Source organism: Sceloporus occidentalis, unplaced genomic scaffold (assembly GCF_023333645.1).
Source record: "Sceloporus occidentalis isolate IW3139 unplaced genomic scaffold, rSceOcc1.0.p SCAF_37, whole genome shotgun sequence".
In the NCBI taxonomy this organism is placed as follows: domain Eukaryota; kingdom Metazoa; phylum Chordata; class Lepidosauria; order Squamata; family Phrynosomatidae; genus Sceloporus; species Sceloporus occidentalis.
This window is the reverse complement of record NW_028317017.1, coordinates 5124440-5138398: the sequence shown is the minus strand read 5'-3', so window position 1 is coordinate 5138398 and position 13959 is coordinate 5124440.

The following is a 13959-nucleotide window of genomic DNA, read 5'->3' as shown; positions in this document are numbered from 1 at the left end:
CATGTTTCACAGCATCACAAGCAGTCACATGACATAAACATCATGATACAAATGGCATTGGAAACTCATGTATAGAAACATTGCGTAAATGCACAGTGCAAATGCCGATACCAATACTGCTGGTCTAGACCCATATTGAGCTCTGCAGTGTAGGCCACTGGCTGGATACGCAAAGTCATGATTTCATGTATAGAAGGAAAAAAAGCTATCCAACCCTAACTGTCCTTATGTGAAAAGTAATTGCCCCCTCAGTTACCAAATCAACCAAATTTAATGATTACTACCAGCCGTATTGAATCTAAATATCAATTAAATAGAACGTGTCTTGCAAAGTCGGCTAAAAGGTCTCAAAAAGCAGCACATGATGCTGCCACCTAAAGAAATTCAAGAACAGATGAAAAAAAAAACATCTACTTGTCTGGAAAGGTTTCAAAGCGATTTCTAAGGCTCTAGGGCTCTAGCGAACAACGGTCAGAGCCATTATCTACAAATGGAGAAAACTTGGAACAGTGGTGAACCTTCCCAGGCCTAGTCAACCTACCAGGATTCTTCTAAGAGCACATCAATGACTCATCCAGGAGGTCACAAAAGAACACAGACGAATGTATAAAGAACTGCATGCCTCACTTGCCTCAGTTAGTGTTCAGAATTCCACAATAGAAAAGTTCGTGCAATAAATGGCATCCATGGGATTACATTGCTGACCAAAACTAATACAAAGGCTTGTCTTATTTTGCCAAAAACATCTTGATGACCCTCAAGACTGATGAGTCAAAAGTAGAACTTTTTGGAAGACATGGGTCCCGTTACATCTGGCGTGAAGCTAACACAGCCTTCCATAATAACAACATCTGTCAGGGGTTATTAAGGTCCGGAATGCAGGAGAACACTGAATCCAAGAAGCACAATCCAGCGAGGTCAAAACAGGATAGCCAGGGTCAGGTATGCGGCGATCAACAAAGTCCAGTATAAATAGCCAGGGTCAGGTGCACGGATATCAGCAGTGTCAGTATGAATATCCAGGGTCAGGTACACGGATATCAGCAGTGTCAGTATGAATAGCCAGGGTCTGGTACACGGAGATCAGCAAAGTCCAGTATGAATAGCCAGGGTCAGGTACACGGAGATCAATATCGCAAATGTTGGGGGTATTTACTTTTTAATGATCACATTAAAGCTCCATTTTCTGTTTACCCTTGCTGTCCTATATTCAATTTAATTGGATAATCTCAAACATTTAAATGTCACAATGCAAAAATAGGAGAAATTGGGAAAGGGGAAAAAACCCTTTCACAGTACTGTATGGTGAGTGTGTATATGTATGGGTAAGGGAGTTACTGTATGGTGTTGGAGTGTGTATTAGTGTATGATGCTAGCGGGAGTGCGTTAGTATTTGGTGTTAGCATCTATTATTATTATTATCTTTTATTTATATAGCGCCAACAGTTTACGCAGCGCTTAATACAATACATAAATTCAAGGGATATGACAAGACAAGAATTGACAGACTAAGACAAACCGATACATTTGGTGGAGAGAGCCCTGCTGTGTGTGTTTTATAGTTTGTTACTATATGACTTTACAATGCGTGTGTTAGTGTACGGTGCTATCATGCATGCCAGTTACTGTATGATGTTCAAGTATGTGTCACTTTGTGGGTGTTAGAGTTTGTTTGTTACTATATGACTTTAGAATACGTGTGTTAGTGTATGGTGCTAGCATGCATGTGCGTTGCTGGATGATGTTAAAGTACGTGTTGCTGTATGGTGACAGGGTGTGTGCTAGTGAATGGTTTTGGCGTGAGTGTGTGTTACTTTTTATTTGGTGTTAGTGTGGCTGTAAGTGTATGGTGTAAGCATGAATGTGTGTTTCAGCATATGGTATTTAAATTCCCTTTCTGCATTAACCTCTAGAACCTCTGCTGGGAGACTATTCTACCTGTCTACCACCATCTCAGTTAAGTTAAACTTAATTACATGACATCTAGTGAATAACAGTGACATAAGCAAGATAACAGGAGTGTCTTGTCCCAAGAAACAGGACAGTGAAGCAGATACAGCTAAGAATAATACAATAAAAAATAATATATGACTGCACGGTTGCATTAGAGATCTAAGATACAGTAATGAATCTGTATACCTTTTTTTGGTACTAATTAATTTAGACCTGGAAGTGTACATTACATTACATTTCCCTATTTGATTCAGCAAATCATCATACCACTTCAACATTATGAAATCCAGTTGAATTCAGAGAATGATTTATGAATGCAATCCACTAGATGGTGCAATTTATTATAGAATAAATGTGTGGGTGTTTAGAAACATTAAATGTGAAAAATACCTGTATGTAAAGAGTCTGTACAACATGTATAATCACATGACTTAAAACATTTAATTAAACATATGTACAGTACTCTAACCTAAAGTTCTATTGCGAAACAGAATTCCATTCAGCAATGTGAGAAATCAGTTTTCCATGTTGCGATATAAATACCTAAGCTGTGATATACAGGTTTTATGATCTGAATACTGTTTGAAAAGCTGCTTACTCCATGCTTTTGCTGATATAATAATCAGCTAACCGGTTTAAGCACTTGAATGCATGTGATAGCTGGGAGGTCCCTTTAAATGTATGTGGTGTCCCCCTTGCAAATACATGGAAGATTCTGCATGTCCCCAAGCTATTTTCTATTTTTTAACATGTAAAAAATGCATTAAATAAAGTACTCACAAAATACTCTAAGATGCCTTCTTCTTTAATGAGGCTGTCATGGACAGTAAACTGTACCACCACAGACACACATATGAAGACTTGTAACAGGGGATGGTAGTGTGTGTGTGTGTGTTTTGAAAGCTGGACAGATTTCTTGAATGACATCAAAGAAAGGAAGGAATTGACTATGTATATATAATACTTTTATTTCTTACTTTTTTTTAAAAAAGTGATATTAAATATAATAGCTTGTGTGTTTATAATTTCTATGCTAAAAACCTTTTTATGGGTTTTTATGACACTTTAGGCTTAAGCAGGGTTCAGGGCCCCTCTATTGACAAAACATCTTCAGTGACAGAGGGAACTGTCCTCTAAAACCATTTTTATAAGTATCTTCACCTACTGGATAAATAATCCTCATTATATATGAGCCAGAAATGACCACCAATAGACCTTTGCATTTAGGTTAATTAATTTAGGTTGGCACATTTACCTCACCCTCTTGCAGAACAATTCAAAAATAACACTTGACACAAGTAAAATTCCCTGTAGATATTGTTGACAGAACAAACAATGGAAAACCCTATTATTGACTATTATGTATAGATACAGGTCTGTGTAGTTCATGAAATGCAACTTTATGATTGACAATTGGCATTGACAGGTGTACAGTATTGTGCTATTTATTTTTGTGTATTTATCTTTCACGAACATGTTTAATCCTCCTTAAATCCCATTAATACTACTTGGAGTGCTGTAAATGCTGTCATTGAATTGATTGGTTGACATGGTTTAGGAGGTGTCTTCCTTACTCTCTATAATCCTTGTCATTCCACTAATATTGACTAAGAGCGTAATTACTATGAGTTGCAAATGTCAACTTCAGATCCGCCTGTATGAATTTGCCAGGTTGCGTACAGAATTGTCCTGGATTATGTATTCTACTTTGGCTTGTCATCAGTCATCTTCCAGGACTTACATTAAACAGGTACTCTTCTTCCTTGTGCCATGGATTCTGTGCAGAGCACTGGGACCTAATATCATATCCAGCCACTTCCATCCTCAAAAGGATGCACAGTCAGAGGAATAAATACTATGGAGGCTGTGACGACTAGTAACTCCTTGTTACAAGGAGATCATCCTATCCAGCTAATGGAGCGGTTGTGTACCTGGGAGCCAGAGGCGTATCTAGTGAAAATAGCGCCTATGGCAAGCACTGAAATTGCGCCCCTGTCCAAACTTCCACACATTAATTCACACTCTTTACTACCCCTTCTCCCTCCCTTGCCACTTTCTAACCCCTTTTCCTACTACCCTCTTCCTCTCCCCCTTTGTAGTTCTCTCACCTTGAGGTCCAGCGACGGGAGTCTTCTGTCTTTCTGCACTGCTGCGGTGCCCGCTGCTTCACTGCTGAGCGCCGTAATATGACATCATATTTCGGCGCTCAGCAGTGAAGCAGCGGGCACCAGCGAGCGGCTTTTAAATGCTGTCTTTTTTTTTTTGATGCGGGGGAGAACGAGGGGCGCCGAGCTGTTGCTAGGTGTCCCTCTCTCTCCTCCGCATCAAAAAAACCCAAAAAACACAGTGTTTAAAAGCCGCTCGCTGGTGCCCGCTGCTTCACTGCTGAGCGCCGAAATATAACGTCATATTACGGCACTCAGCATGAAATGCCGGCACCGGGACGGAGGTAGAGGGCTCGTGGAGGAGAATGAGGGGCGCCGAGCCGTTTCTAGGCGCCCCTCTCTCTCCTCCACATCAAAAAAAAAAAAGACGGCGTTTAAAAGCTGCTCACTGGCGCCCCCTTTCAAATGGCGCCTATGGCACGAGCCATAGCTGCCATACCCTAGATATGCCTCTGCTGGGAGCCCAATCAGTAATGTAACGCAGGGAATGGTCAAGCTTAAACTTGTATTTTAACTACTGTCTTAGTATTGAAATCTTTACATATATATGAAATCTTTACATATATACATACATACGTGTTGAAATTTTGAAATAGTTTAAGTATGTAACTTTTAAGTGATACTGTTATTTTAATTAGTACACAACAGCATAAATGGTACTTAAAAAATATGTTTTGTTCCAGAGGTTAATAATCATATGTATATGAAAATGCTATGAAATACAGGCATTTGAAGTGCAGCCTTAGCTTCTGACATTTATTTATTTTGGTTCATCTGTAAGCATAGTCCAAGGAAATGATTGTTTAGCCTTCAATGAAAGCTGCCATACAACCAAAGTGATCCAATTGTTTCTAACTGCAGGAATATCCTTAATGAAGGAGCAAGGAAGGCATGCGTCGTGTCAGGAAACCTCATGTAAGAATTCAAGGGAACTCTGTTTGGTTTGTCTCAGTGAAAACTTGAACAGGAAGCTCACTCACCGGCCGGCTGAGCATTAAATTAAACAAAGCTGGTCTCTGTGAGGTTGTCAGAGTCTTATCTCTGAATTTCACCTGTGTCAGATGAGGCACAGCAAAACAAGCTTCAAATGACTTGGATAAATTTTTTAATCTTGAAATGTCAAATTAATGTTATCTTGTTGGAATGTTCCCATGCAACCAAGACACAAAATATGTTCAGCAAAGGTCTCAAACCCACTGACCCACACAGAAAATGGCCATATATTTATACGTTCATGTATATGTTTTATTTGTGGACAGGGTTTACAAAGTGGGTATGATACTGCGTGGGAAGGAAGATAAAAAGGTAGAGCATGGATTATTAAACTGAATGATATATTGAAACAGGATCAGTGTATTGCATTACAGCAAATAAAGATAAAAGGGCAGTGGAGGGAGAGTTCTTGCAGGATGATGTAACATTTTTAGGAGGGGTGAGTTAGAGGAGCTTAAATAGACTTCAAGACCCTCTCACAAATTCAGGCAATGAATTATAGCGTGGGTACTACCTAGTATTTGGATGATGTGGGGAAGGACTGTTTTTAGAGGCAGATGAAGCACTTATTGTGACTGAATGTCATGAGTATGATGAGGGATTGAGATCTAAGCATATATTCTCATATATTTTGTGAGAATTTAAGTTTTCAGAGCACCATCAGTAAATGGCTGCTAGTAGGATATAGTTGGTGTGGTTTTCAAAGGAGCTAGTATGTAAGAGGTCAGATAGTTGGTGGAAGATATGACCGTTCATGGGGAGATGTGTGCAGGGAGGGGTACGAGGCATTTTCGTCTGCAGGTAGGCAACAAGGGTTCAGAAATCAGGCAACAAAGAAATAGGCCAGGGAGGTGCCAAGATAAACAGAAGACAATGTATCTGTATGTAAGTGAGGTCAAAAACAGTTCAGGCCCCAAAATAGAAGACCTTAATGCTGTATAAAGGCTATGAGGAGGCTTCAAACCAAGTCTGGAATGCGACAATGGACTAATGCCAAATGTCACTGCTATTGGGCTAGGTTCTAAAAAGCTCAATAGAATCTAAGCAACATACTGTATACATGCATGTACATATTACTTAAAACTGCATTCATATTTTGAATGTCAAAATAAAGCACACTCGCGCTAATACCATACAATAACATGCACATACACAGTAATATATGCACATATGCTAATGCCAAACGGTGACACACATATGCTCTAAGTCAAACACACACATGCACACACACGCACTTTAACACCATACATTTCCACATGCATATATATAAATGTGTACATACTCTCACTCACTTACCCACCTTCTTCTTGCCCTTTCCCACACCAGGTTCTGAGCCACCGACCAGATCGAAACCACCAACACCAACACCAACCAAACCAGAAACCCACTACTTCCTATTAACCAACCATTATTCCACCCCAACCTTACACAGACCAGCCCTGCCACTGTGAAAAACTAAGTAAAAGTGACAGTCACAAAATGGAGGGACCTATTTATGCAGGACCTCCCAAAGCCCCCTAACCAATGTACCTTAACCCCATTATCCTAAGCCCACTTCCTCACCCAGTGAAGGCCCCATTCACTTAGCTACACTGGTTCCATGGGCTACACTCTAGTTGGAGCAACTTGCCAGTGTTGGCCCTATCTAGTGAATAGTAAAGGAGGGAGTTGAAACCACAACTCCCCTGAAAACACTCCCTTTAGTAAGTAAACCCCACCACAACACTCGGTGATTTTGCTCCCTAAGTCTACCCTTAGCAAAGCCCCTGGCCACTGTTTTAGCCTTTTACTTATTTTGCAGTGCCACGTGGAGGTGTAAGTAAAATCCAAAGTTTCATTTAAAATTACATTAGTAACTTTGCTTTTATTTGAAGATAAAATTAAATGTATTCCTTGATTCATTTACATAAATCCCTTATGGAATCAAGGCAGCACTAAAAATAGCTTAATCCTATCTGATGTATGAAATAGCATTTTGCAGGTAGAGCTAAAATGTTAATCTTAAAACACTAATGCTACCTACAATATGCATAATCTCTAAGAATACTGAAACATCTGCCATAGTAATGTGGCACTGTGGTACTTAGTAATGCTATACTGTCTATACAGTATATATATATATATATATATATATATATATATATATATATATTGTGACAGAATGACCTGTCATACAGGAGCCCAAGGTACTCAGAGATGGCTCCAGCCTGGCTGCCAAACAGGCAGGAACTCCATTGTTAAACTAATCCCATTAACAGGATGGCTACCAGGGGGATATTCAGTAGCTAAAGGGGATTAAAGGTTGGGTTGTCTACCAGTTTATCAATGTTAATTTATGTTAATGAAGTTCTGTGGCTATATCAGTGTATGTTTTACAACAATAAACTGTTCATTCCTGCTGTACTCAGTTCAAGGTAGTTGTGTCTACTTATTGGGTACACATAGCAGGGTTCCAAGGTGCGCATGCTGGCTGGTGCTGGAAGTGATTCCGGGGACAACAGGAGGATACATGTGGGTGATCTCTGGGAGTTACTATTGGCCCTTTTGAAAGTCTTTCAGATACTTACGCTTGCCCATTTTTCCTGCTTCTAACACATTAACTTTGAGGATGAAATGTTCACTTGCTGCCTAATATATCCCACTTACAATCTAGAAGGAGTTAGGGTATAAAGAAGGCAATTATTGTGCAAGTTCGTAAGCATCCCTAAAGATTAGCAGTAGCCATAATCTACACTGACATGACAGTCCTGGAAAACTCCAAACTACTGTTCTACTCTTAAGGGACAACATATATCCTTCAACACAAAACAAGAAGTAAGGAAACAAAAGTTCAAACAGTGAGTGACAGCCCAAAGACTGACTGGCCATTTAATTTTTTGTTTTAGAAAAATGTATCTGCTAGAACTGAAGCTCCACTGTTCCATTAACAATATTAATGATCAGTCTAGTTCAGTTCATTCCATGATGGAGTTACCACCGTATATCAGTGAACCACCCTCCCTATAAATGTATCTCACTGCTGTGCAAGAGAAAACCTCAACTCAACTAAATGTGTTTAGTTATAAATAAACAATTCTTGAGTCTGAACAGTCATAATGCATAACCTAATTTCATCCAAAAATAACCACATTCAAGCTTAAGGCAATTTTTAAAGAACACATAATGTATGCGCCAACCGCATGCTTAAAATAAATCTTTACTGCTTTTATTTTTTGGATAGATGTGTAGCAGACATTCCCAGGGCTCCAAATGATTTCAGTTCAGTGAATCAAGTTGGAATGCTAGCTACAAAGATATGCTAGGGAATTAGTGCTAATGTTTAAATAAGCTTTTGTTCATATATGTTTAATGATGTCAAACTTAAGCAAGGAAAGGCTAGCTTGGTAATAGGGTCTCTTTCATGTTTAACTTAAATTGAGAGAATAACATAAATATGTTTCCTGATAGATCTAGGACAGTGAATTCCTTCCGGACATCTATCTCAGAAATTACTCAGAGAGGAATAAACAGTAGATGAGACTATACAGTAACTGTTGAATCATCGGCATTGCTGACTCAGAACGGGAGAGACATGGCAGACTCAGACCTTGTAAGAATTGCAATTCTCTGTCTGCTGGGCTGTAAAGTCTTTAAATTAGAAGATAAATACGATTGAAAACATCGCAGATCATTAAGATGTATTCATAGTGATTTGTATCTGCTTGCTAACCATGGAAGCAGTTGGTAAACATAGCAATAAATTACATTCCAGAGGAGAAAATAATTCTAACCAATGAACATGTTCAGTGAACTAGAAAATTGTTCTTTTCTTGCTTTGCTTTATTTTTAAAAGGGTTTTGTTTTTGGTTTATGGTTGTTTATGTAATGCAATTTCACTGCTTCATAGTGTACAAATACGTTATTAAAAAAATAAAAAAATAAACTCATTTTCTGTTTAATGTAAGGTTCCAAAGTAATGTGAAGTTCCTTGCGGCATTATACCTGTTTCAGGAGGCCTTAGGTTTGCATGATCATTTTACCGTGGGATTAACTGTTGGATCAAAGACGGGAGAAAATGGATACGATAAATTATAATGCTAACAATTTATCTTATATACAATAATGATTTGTCTTGTCAATGTCAGGAAATCTGAATTGATGACAGCATTCAAGTCAGCTCTGTTCCATTCCAACATTGTAAGTTATTCACCAATTAACTTTTTAGATACTCGGGGGCGTGGTTTGACAGCCGACCAACATGGACGCTTAACTTGCTGGCTCCGCTGGCCCGCCGCATTAATTAGCTCCAAACGGCGCTTCTCTACTGAAAATGGGGAAACACTCGAAGGCTATCGCTACCCCTAAGCCTGCCCCGCCGAAGGGTCGACCGCTACCTACCTCTGTGAAGTCCTTCATTCACAATTTGCCGGACGCGGAGTCCCGTGATTCCCTGGAGAAGGCCTCGCCACCTGGCAGTCCTTGTAGCGTGGCCTCGGATTTGCCGTCTGAATCCAGCCAGGATCCGCCGCATCTGCGGACGAATCGAGATGGTGACGGTTGGCGGGACACCCTGAAAGATCTACCTACCAAAGCGGATCTTATCTCTATTATTCGAGACACTCATGCTCCGCTGAAAGCAGACCTCGCGGAAATCAAGCGGGACCTCCAAAACATGGGTGACAGAGTCACTACCCTTGAAAGTGATGCGGTTGCTACTCGCTCGGCAGTGGATGTCGCTTCGGAACAACTTCATCTACAAGCTGAGACTATTGCCCGGCTGACGCAAAAGGTCGAAGACCTTGACAACCGAGGCCGTCGCTCTAACCTGCGAGTACGTGGCATTCCGGAGTCTGTTGCTGGGCCCGATATCACTACGGTGACCTGTGCTCTTTTTAACCGCCTGCTCCAACAACCGGATGACACGGTAATTAAATTTGACCGGATTCACCGGGCACTTCGCCCTAGACAGCCTGATGGTCGCCCGCCGAGGGATATAGTGTGCTGTCTCACGGAATACGCTGTGAAGGACGCTATACTTGCTGCGTGTCGCAAGGCCGGCTCTTTGGATTGGGATGGTAACGCTATACAAATCTTTCCCGACCTGTCTCCCATCACCCTTCAGTATCGTCGGATGCTCAGGCCTCTTACATCTGCCCTCCGGGATGCCGCCATCCCCTACCAGTGGGGCTTCCCGTTCTCCCTGATGGTTCGCAAGGGACCGGACCGCTTTATCGTCCGTCGGGCTGAGGATGTACCGGACCTCCTTGAGAAGCTGGGCCTACCTGCTGTCGCTATTCCTGATTGGGAATTTTCCTTCCCTCTCCCACCCAAATTGAGCGTCTCCTCGCGTGACTGGTCAGCCAGACCCCAGAGGCGCCGTAAATCCAGACCGGAATGATGCTCTCCATGATTACGCTGTAAGCTTACCTTGCTGTTCTTCACGAGACTTTTTGCTGGCGCTTCCCTGGACTCCTTCACGTCTTCTCATCGCCCGGCTCCGCTTCGAGGGTTGACCTCTGGCTGCACATCGCCGCTCCCTATCGTCCTGGATGACTTTAGGCTCTTCTGCGGTTGGCTACCGCTCATGGACTACCCGTGTGTTCCCTCTCTCTCCTTGCGGACGTTGTTGGTACCGGCTTGTCCGGTACTTGCACTGTTTGTCGGGTTCATGCGAGGGTCGACCCTTCCTTGTGTTTATCTTTGCTTTGGCTTCTCTCTTTTTTGTTATTTTATTATTCTTATTGTTTTGTGCTTTTATTTGCCGTGTACCTGGTCTTGCCTCGCAGGGCTCTTGCTTACCGGGACTCGATGTGTAGTATTGGGGGTCCCTCGCCTTTACGGCTCCCCTATTGTTTTCCGCTTTGGTAGCTTTTATTTTGCTTTTTGTCCCTGCCGCGCTCTTTCTCCTCCTTTGGGGTTTTTTTCTTTCCTAGTCATGACGATCGGGACGCCTTTTTCTTTTCCTTTCTTTTCTCAACCGATCTCTGTCATGGCTCCCTCTTTCCTTTGAGGGCCTTCCTGGATGGCGGGTTGTGAGTTTTCCCCGCAGCGCTTCCCTTGGTCTCCGGTTTCCGGGTTAGCCCGTGCTCGAATACACTCTTCCGCATCCCTGTTAGCCCCTTTTTGTGTTTGAGTTGTCAGTCTTTGTTGCGTCCTTTCTCCTCCTTCGGGAGTCTTTTTCCTGCCTAGCCACTACGGTCGGGAAGCCTTTTCCTTTTTTCTTTCTGCTACCGACTCCTGTAGTGGCTTTCTTTTTCCTCCACAACCTTTGCCAGGGCAATAGGCTGTGTGCCATGCTAGGTAGCTACTTTGTGGCCCTGGGCTATTTGACTGTTTGCCTCGCACACACTTATCCGCTTTTGCGCTTCTGTTCGTTAGCCCTCCGTGTCTGTCGGTCTTTTCTGTTGCTCCCTTCTCCTCCTCCGGGAGTCGTTTTTCTTTCTAGCCATGGCGGTCGGGAAGCCTTTCCCTTCTCCTTTCTTTTTGCTCCCGGCTCCTGTCATGGTTTCTCTTTTGCTAGCGTAGCGCTCACCTGCCAGTGGCGGGTTGGGTGTCTGTAGCACACGGTTGCGCATTCCACGGTCCTTGGTGGCCACACATGCCTCTACACATTTACTTGTTTTATCCCCATTTATTTGCCTATTTTTGCCTATTCTTACGCCGTTTTGGTTTCTTTCCTCCCTTGTCATATTTCTGGTATGCGGTGGGCCATGGTGCCTGCTATAATTTTCCCCTTTTTTTTATTGGTTTGTAATTGTTTATTTTTCTTTCTGTGTTGTTTCTGCTGTCTCTGCTCCCTGAGCTGACCATCCTGGTTCCTTGTGTACCAGGCCTTTGGTTTTGTCCATTGTTTGGACGTTATGGCTCTCCTGTTGCTAGGCACTCTTCGTGTTGGTGCCTGCCTCGTGGCTTGTCCACGCTTTGTTATGTTTTATGGTTCTTGTGTTTATATTTGTATGGATTTTGTTGTCTTGATGGCGCGTGTCCTCTGCTCACTCTTCTGCTGTCTCTCTAGGTGTCACACTCATGCAATCGAATAAAGTGAGGTTTACTACCCTTAATGTTCGGGGCCTTAATAAGCCGGAGCGTCGCTCTCAACTGATTCGCTTCTTGCGGTCTGATAAATCTAAGGTCGCCTTTATTCAGGAGACCCACTTCAGGGCCGGGAGGGAACCCAAATTATATTCTCAACACTTTCCTCTCCTCTACACGTCTAGCTCCCCGGATTCCAAAACTAAGGGGGTCGCTATATTACTCCATAAATCCCTGCCGTTTCAGCATGTTGACACCTGGAGGGATCAGGAGGGTAGATGCCTCTTCATTAAAGGTTTTGTTGCCACCCAAATGGTTACCCTGGCCTGTGTTTATGCCCCCAATCGTGATCAAACGCGGTTTCTGGTTTCTGCCCTCCACAAATTAGCTGATTTTCAGGAGGGGATCTCCTTGTTGGGTGGTGACTTTAATATGACGTTGGACCCGCGACTGGACAGCTCCTCGGGACGGTCGTGCATCTCCTATTCGCGCATCGCCCGGGTTAAACGGGCCCTTCACGCTATACAGTTAGTGGACGCGTGGCGTGTCCAAAATCCCTCTACTAGGGATTACACGTATTTTTCCCCTTTACATTCTCGTTATACGAGGATTGATACTATTTTCGTGTCTCACCATCATTTACCTATGTTGTCCTCCTCCAGTGTGGGTCCCATCACTATAAGTGACCATGCCCCGGTCCATGTTACTCTCTCCTTTAAGTGTCTCCCCCCCCGCTCCTGGTGTTGGAGACTTAATGAGTCCTTGCTTTCCACGCCTGCCCATGTTCAAATTCTTGATAAGGACCTCAAGCAATATTTCTCGGAGAATGTTTCTGCCCATCTGCCCTTTTCCACTGTTTGGGAGGCCCATAAGTCGGTGATACGGGGGCGGCTAATTCAAATGGGGGCTACTGTTAAGCGCATCCGTTTGGGTGAAATCATGCGTCTTACTAATGAGATAGCTCGTTTGGACTCTAGGCATAAACTCACCTTAGACCCTGCACTCCTGGTTCAGTTGGTTGCTTTGCGAGAGAGGTTGGCGTCCCTGGTGGATAGTCAGTCCAGGCGACTTTATCTCCTAACCCGTAGTCACTTCTATGAATCTGGGGACAAGGCGGGTAAGTTGCTTGCTAGGGCCCTTCGTGCCAAGCGGGCTCAGTCCTTTATACCGGAGGTCCGGGATCGTTCCGGTGCCGCCCGCCACTCCACCCCTGACATAGCAGCTTGCTTCCGCGATTTTTATGCATCCCTGTACAACCTGCCTCCAGCTCCGGGCTTGGCGCCGTCCTTTCGGGATTCCCTGCGGCAGTATTTGGCTAAATATTTAACGAAACATGTTTCCCCGTCGGATGCTGCGCTTTTGGATACCCCGATTGACCTTGCTGAGGTGGTGGCGGCCATTAAATCTCTCCCTAATGGCAAGAGTCCTGGTCCTGATGGACTTACGAAAGCATACTATAAACAGTTTGTTGCCACTTTAGCCCCCCATTTGGTTACCTTGTTTAATGGCATGGCTGATGGGGATCACTTTGACCCGCATACCAACACTGCCCATGTTACTGTTATACTGAAGCCGGGTAAGGCGGCTGACCTTTGCGAAAGCTATCGTCCCATCTCATTGCTCAACACTGACATAAAATTATTGGCCAAGATTCTTGCTACTCGTTTGGGGCCCCTTGTACCGTCGCTCATCCATCTGGACCAGGTTGGTTTTGTTCCGGGGCGGGAGGCGAGGGATAACACCACCAGAGTCCTTGACGTTCTTGACCGGGCTGGGCGCCTTCATACCCCGCTGGCTCTGGTCTCTACGGACGCTGAGAAGGCGTTCGATAGGGTCT